Source organism: Sardina pilchardus, chromosome 20 (assembly GCF_963854185.1).
Source record: "Sardina pilchardus chromosome 20, fSarPil1.1, whole genome shotgun sequence".
Classification (NCBI taxonomy): domain Eukaryota; kingdom Metazoa; phylum Chordata; class Actinopteri; order Clupeiformes; family Clupeidae; genus Sardina; species Sardina pilchardus.
Window position 1 is genome coordinate 1,984,315 of NC_085013.1, and position 6,913 is coordinate 1,991,227.

Consider the following 6,913-nt stretch of genomic DNA (forward strand, 5'->3'; position numbering starts at 1 on the left):
CATGTTTTGTGTATGTGAGGAAGAGAGAGAGAGAGCAATACTGTGGCTTGACTCTATCATCAGTATTCTGCCAGTCAAACTTCCAAATTCAAATAAATTCAGTTACGAACTGCCTTCTCTCCACTGGATGCCGACCAAGTTGAAAAACTGGTCACCTCAGCTAAGACATCAACCAGCAGTCTTTACCCAATGCCCACGACCCTGGTCAAGGCCTGTCTTCCCATTCTCCGTCAGTTGAAAACATCATAAATGCATCTCTTGTCTCTGGTGTGGTACCATCCAGCTTCAAAATGGCAGCAGGCATCCCCACTCTCAAGATGCCAGGCTCAGACCCTGATGACCCCAACAACTATCGTCCAATCTCCAACCTCCCTTTCATCAGTATCCTGGAAAGAGCAGTGGTTGCCCAGCTTCAACATCACTTGTCCCACCATGAGCTCTTTGAACCTCTCCAATCTGATTTCAGGATCCACCATTACTGATGCTGCCGACACCATCCTCATCCTCCTTGACTTTTCTGCAGCTTTTGACACAGTTTCCCATCCTTCTCCATTGCTTTTCTGAGCTCATCAGCCTTAGTGGCACAACACTGCCCTGGTTCACCGGCCGGACACAATTAATCACTCTCAATGGCTCCTACTAAATGGCCATCAACCATGGCATACCCCAGGGCTCTGTGCTTGGTCCTCTGCTGTTCACCATTTACATGTTGCCCCTAGGTCATATTATCCGTAAACATGGACTCATCTTCCACTCCTATGCCGATGACACTCAACTTTATATCAGCACAAACCTCTCCTCCCATCTCCCACCCACACAACTTGTCAACTGCCTGCGGGAACTCAAATCATGGATGACCACAAACCTACTCAAACTCAACAGTAATAAGACAGAGGTTATGGTGGTGGCCCCTGCACCACTGCTCAGAAAAATTGGAGACCTGGCCATGGTCGTGGATGGCTGCTACACTTCCCCATCTACCGAGAATCACAACCTGGGTGTTATCCTACTCCACTCTCTCCTTCGGGTCCCACATGAACAATGTCATCAAGTTCTTCTACCACCTCAGAAGTATCTCACTCCGGCTTTCGCTCACACATTCAGTAACAGAGACACTCATCCATGCCTTCATCACCTCCCGCCTGGACTACTTAGCAGACACCAGTATGTCCAGAACTCAGCTGCCAGGGTTCTAACCCACACAAAGCCCTGGCAGCATATCACTCCCATCCTCCAACAGCTCCATTGGTTGCCAGTCAAGTCACACACTGCCTACAAGATCCTCCTGCTCACATATAAATCTCTCCATGGACTCTCACCTCACAGATCTCCTGCACCCCATCCCCTACACTCAGTCACGTTCCCTGCGGTCCTCTAACAAGGACCTGCTGGCCACCCCCCGCACCAGGTTGCGGACTTTTGGGGACAGGGCTTTCTCTGTCAATGCTCGCACACTCTGGAATACTCTACCACTCCATGTCTGTTCTGCCCCGTCCCTGCCCATATTCAAAAAGCACCTGAAAACATTTATTTACATTTATTAAGTCCTTTGACCCTTAACCCCTCTCCCAAATTTTTAAGCAACCTTGGGTACCATGAAAGGCGCTATATAAATCCAAGTTATTATTATTAGTAGTAATAGTAGTAGTAGTAGTAGTAGTAGTACTGTATAACTGAAACTGCTCTCTCATACATAGGCTACATCTCTGAATATTATTTTTGTCCTTTCTATTGTTCATGCACAAATTGGAAGTCTACAGCTTAAACTGGCTACATCTATTGAGTACGGTTTACAGCAGACATCATTACTTGATAATGATGTTAGTACCTTACTTGGGCCGGTTGGGTTATTAGTCTTTCACAAGTAGCCTAGTCATTGGTCATATCCTTACTCTTTCTCACACATCTGAGTCATAGCGCAAATAAAAAATAAACAGGACTCACCTTATGCCCTATTTGTACAACAAAGTATAAAGGTAAAAAGGTGTAATCTGTTTTTGACGCTACAACAGCCATTGTTGTTCTGTAGCCGAACTGTACTGCTTCCACACACTGACCCAGCAAACACCAACACACTCTAACAATTCTAAAGTTGGCGGTTTACATTTCTACTGTAGAATGTTCAGAAAAGAAATCTTCTTCCAGACAAATTGAAAAAGCAGAATTTAGGCCCAATACTCATGCACTCTCTTTCGAATTGAAATATCATGGCATATACGATCATTATAGTTCTGGTATCATTAAAGAAAACAGGTTAATTACCCTAAAATATATTTTTCTGAGATGTCTATATACTCTAGATGTGATAAAAATGTGTATTGAGATATCTCCCAACTTCCTCCGTATCACTATACCCTAGCTGTAATGTATTTTGCATTACATTGAAATGCATTGATTTTCAATGGACAGCTATTGGTTATGGGTCTAAAATAGCTGTGTAAAGTATATTCAGCTATCTAACCCATACATTTTCTAAAAGCCCATACTCTCTAGATGTGATATAGCAAGAGTTGGGATTTGACCCACCCACTTTCAGTCCTTTGCCTCTATCTAATCCTATATTATGTAGGTGAAAAAGTGTATGACGGATACATTTTAGCCTATGTGATTCATGAAAAGCTATATAATCCATCTAAACTATATATTTTCTAAAAGCCTATGGCATCTACATGTGATATAACATGGATTAAGACATGTCCCACCTTCCTCCAGACTTTGAGGCACCCACATCTGTACATAGGCTTGTATTGTATAATTTACTGTGTGCATGTATAAAAGCTAGGAAAAATACAACTAAGCTACCACTTAGAGAGGGTTATCATACCAAATAATGTCCCTCAGGCATGGAGGATTACAAAAATCATTGATAGATTTTGCCACCTCAGGTGATACCAATATGTGATTTTTAGGGTCCTGGCCCATGGACTATAAGATTCCCTCCGCGTTTGATGTCGTGCCCGATCATTTGAAATCGGATACGACGCTGTAAACTTGTCGGTCACGACAAATGGCCAAAATCGGGCTGATATCGTGTAATCTAATCTGTCATTGCACATGCAAGATGCAATGACAAGGCATCACTTGTTGGAGGTAACATTTCCATTGCCTTTTGCCTTTCTGAAACAAGTCATGTCTAGCCCAGTCAATACCCAAAGATGTGCATGGTGCTTTGTACAGATGGCACAAAAACTCCTCAACGTCACCTTGAGGCCCATCCCGACCAACACCATGTAACCGTTCTGGGTGTTGCAAATACACAGTCCAACATGACTTCTTCCCATGTCCAGCAAATGAGGAGACAGTATCGCAACCAGTTAGGGTATGGAAGCCTAGTACATTATCCACAACTACCCGAGGTAGTTCTCATTGATAAGGTGGACTGGGTAGCACTCATATTCCTTGGAAGTCCCACTCATCATCCACACCTTGCAGACTTGGTCCCTAGTGAAGTGAAGAGGCAGAAGGAGGAGATCTGTATCACGGCACTTCACAATGATGTTCTCGTACCCAGCATTAATTACTTCCAGCATATGTAGGATGATGCGTGTGTCAGCCTCCTCATGGTTTGCCTGTAGACCATGAATAATTCCACGTGGAAAGTGTGCAATACAGTCTCTACTCTCGGTTTTTATTTCCTAATGATGTCATTATTTCTTGTCATCCGCAAAACTGAAGATTGTTTTATGTAACTAATCACCTAACCGTGTGTTCACATCAGAAGCAACCAGAGTGACGAAAGTCATTATTTCTCTGCAAATAGGGTGGCCATAGCAAATACGGTGGCAAGGCAAGTTTTATTGATATAGTGCATTTCATACAGGGGAGCTCAATGTGCCTCACATAAAACAAAATAATAAAGCGAAACGAATTGGGTGACCAGATCGAAAAAGTTAAAAGTCTGAATATGCTAATGAACTATGATGTAGCTCGGCGAAAACCAATTGGAATGTACACATTTTCGAATGCCCCAGGCTGACAGGCCAGAGCCGCTCTATGATAAGCTAAATCAAACATCCCAATATAAAGTCATGAGTGGATAAAACAAATTCATGTTGAAGCGGACTCATGTTGACTCTTCTTCAGTGAGCCCGGCGACCTGGTCGCTTCTGATGTGAGTGTTAAAATCTAAATTCTTTTCACATTTACCTATCATTGTGGCAAGTACCATCTAGAACCTCAGACCCCAAGGTTCTAGCATGGTTGGCACCATTTAAAAAGAATGCCATTAAAAAAACAGGTCCCCAAAAAGACGAACCATAACATTTATTTATTGTTTTTGAGCTTTTGACCTTTAAATTTGACCTTAAATTGTGAACATAATTTTGGCAACCACTGGATTCTGGAACCTCAGACCCTACTGACAACTTCTAGCATGGTTGCCAACTTTTTAAAAAGAATGCTATGAAAATAGAGCCCCCCAAAAAGATGAACCATAAAATGTATTGTTTTTGAGCTTTTGACCTTCAAATCTGACCTTAAATTATGAACATGATTTTGGCAACCACTGAATTCTGGAACCTCAGACCCTACTGACAACTTCTAGCATGGTTGCCAACTTTTTAAAAAGAATGCTATATGAAAATAGAGCCCCCCAAAAAGACAAACCATAAAATGTATTGTTTTTGAGCTTTTGACCTTCAAATTTGACCTTAAATTCTAAATATGACTTTGGCAACCACTGGATTCTGGAACGTCAGACCCTACTGTTAACTTCTAGCATGGTTGCCAACATTTAAAAAAGAATGCCATGAAAAAAAGAGGTCCCCAAAAAGACAATCCATAACATTTATTATTGTTTTTGAGCTTTTGACCTTTAAACTTGACCTTAAATTCTAAATATGACTTTGGCAACCACTGGATTCTGGAACCTCAGACCCTACTGTTAACTTATAGCATGGTTGCCAACTTTTTAAAAATAATGCTATGAAAATAGAGCCCCCCAAATAGACAAACCATAAAATGCATTGTTTTTGACCTTTTGACCTTCAAATTTGACCTTAAATTATGAATATGATTTTGGCAACCGCTGGATTCTGGAACCTCAGAGCCCTCTAATAACTTCTAGCATGGTTGCCAACTTTTAACAAAAAATGCCATCAAAATTGTTTTCTAAGCACATTTCCTGGTGTTGGCCTGCCGACTATCTGGGAGTATGCCATGTTTTGTGGAATTTCATCCATGGGGGGCTATAAAATAAATGGATGTATGTGTACATTCAGGACTGTATACCCATCGGCCTGTAGATGGTGGTATTAACCCTCTGGAGTCTAAGTCTAAACCAAACACACATCTCAGTCTCCGCTAGTTTTTGTCCTAGAAACATATACGTGACACCATTAGAAACCTTCTAGAAATCAACTAGTTTCCAAATATATGTTTTAAAAGAGAATGGTTGCTCTGGGTGCTGGATGCTACGGTCATACACACACACACACACACACACACACAAAACATGCAGGAACACACACACATACACACACACACACAGACAAGCACAGGCACATACACACGCACACACACATTACACAAAATATTACATAAACACATGCACAAACACGCCCACACGCATGCACACACACACAGACACACACACACAGATGCACAGACTGGTGCAACTCATCACGTGGCGCTTGAATCAGTTGGTAAATGTTGGGTTGTAGCCGTGGTGGTATGATAAAATTTTTCGACCATTTCTGATAACGAGAACTTGGATCTCTTTGAATGTTGGAATTACTTTGGAAATAAATGGAATATTTTTGGAATATTCGTACGTTGTCAGTGTGCGTGCAAATCCGTCACCTATCCACTACACCCACGGTCTTGAGCATTTTGGGAACACTCAGAAAAGGCCGCAACAATGCATTTCATGAGGAGTTCGTAGATGGTCGGTAGTAGGGAAATATCTTTCCATGTACTCAAGTCATTTGGCGTGTTACCCTTCTTGGGGATTCTATGAATCATGCTCCCTTCCATGATTCAGGGACACGCCTGTTAGTAAGGCAGGTGTTAAAGATCGGCAGAAGTGTTTCTTTCCACTGAACAGATTTTGTTTCATATGTCACTCCATCGCCACCGCTAGCTTTATTGCGAGGGAGACTGTTCAGAACATCTGCCAGTTCACTCTCTGTGAATGGAGACGATATAGGTGGGGATGCTGGCTCTGGTTGGTGAAGTGAATCTGCCCATGGTGGGGGTACGGGGGCGTCATCAATGAAGGTACTGCCTTGACATTTATTGAAATAGTATGACTGTATTTCCTGGACGTTATTGGGGCAAGGGGGAGCAAGGGGTAGCCTACTCACTGTTATTCAAGATGATCTTAATGGCTTTTGTTCTGCGGTGTTGCCATAGATAAGCCAGTTTATTCCGGCTTACTTTTTTAGAACGAAAAGTCCGAGGTTTAAGCTGAGGTTGTAGCCTATGACGTTTCTGAGGAAACATAGCTGCGCCTCTATCCAAGAACACAAGGCCGCGGCAGTTGCTTCCAGTGGACAAGGTCTAACCACAGGGAGCTTTTTTAAAAAAATCTACATGTGTATTTTAAAAGTGGTAGTCCAAAGGGTCCCTACCGTGACTCTCGGCGGCGAAAACTCTGTGCTTGAAGTATGCGCCGTTTATTAGTGATATAAGTTTCAACCACTTGGCAGGATCCAATGAGCAGGTAAACTGACTTTTCTCGTGCAGTCTCTTTGTGTCAAGCGTCTCTCTGAAGGCATGTTCTTTCATCTGGAAAGTAATCCATTCTTGATGCGTTAGGTCAGGGGTGTCCAAACAACGGCTTGCGGGCCAACTGCGACCCACCAGGGACTTTAATGCGGCCCGCCGAGCATGTATTAGTTTATTATAGATATGGCCCGCCACACTTATCATTGGCTGTTCGCTATTTCTTTCCAGCAACGACGTTGTGGAAAGA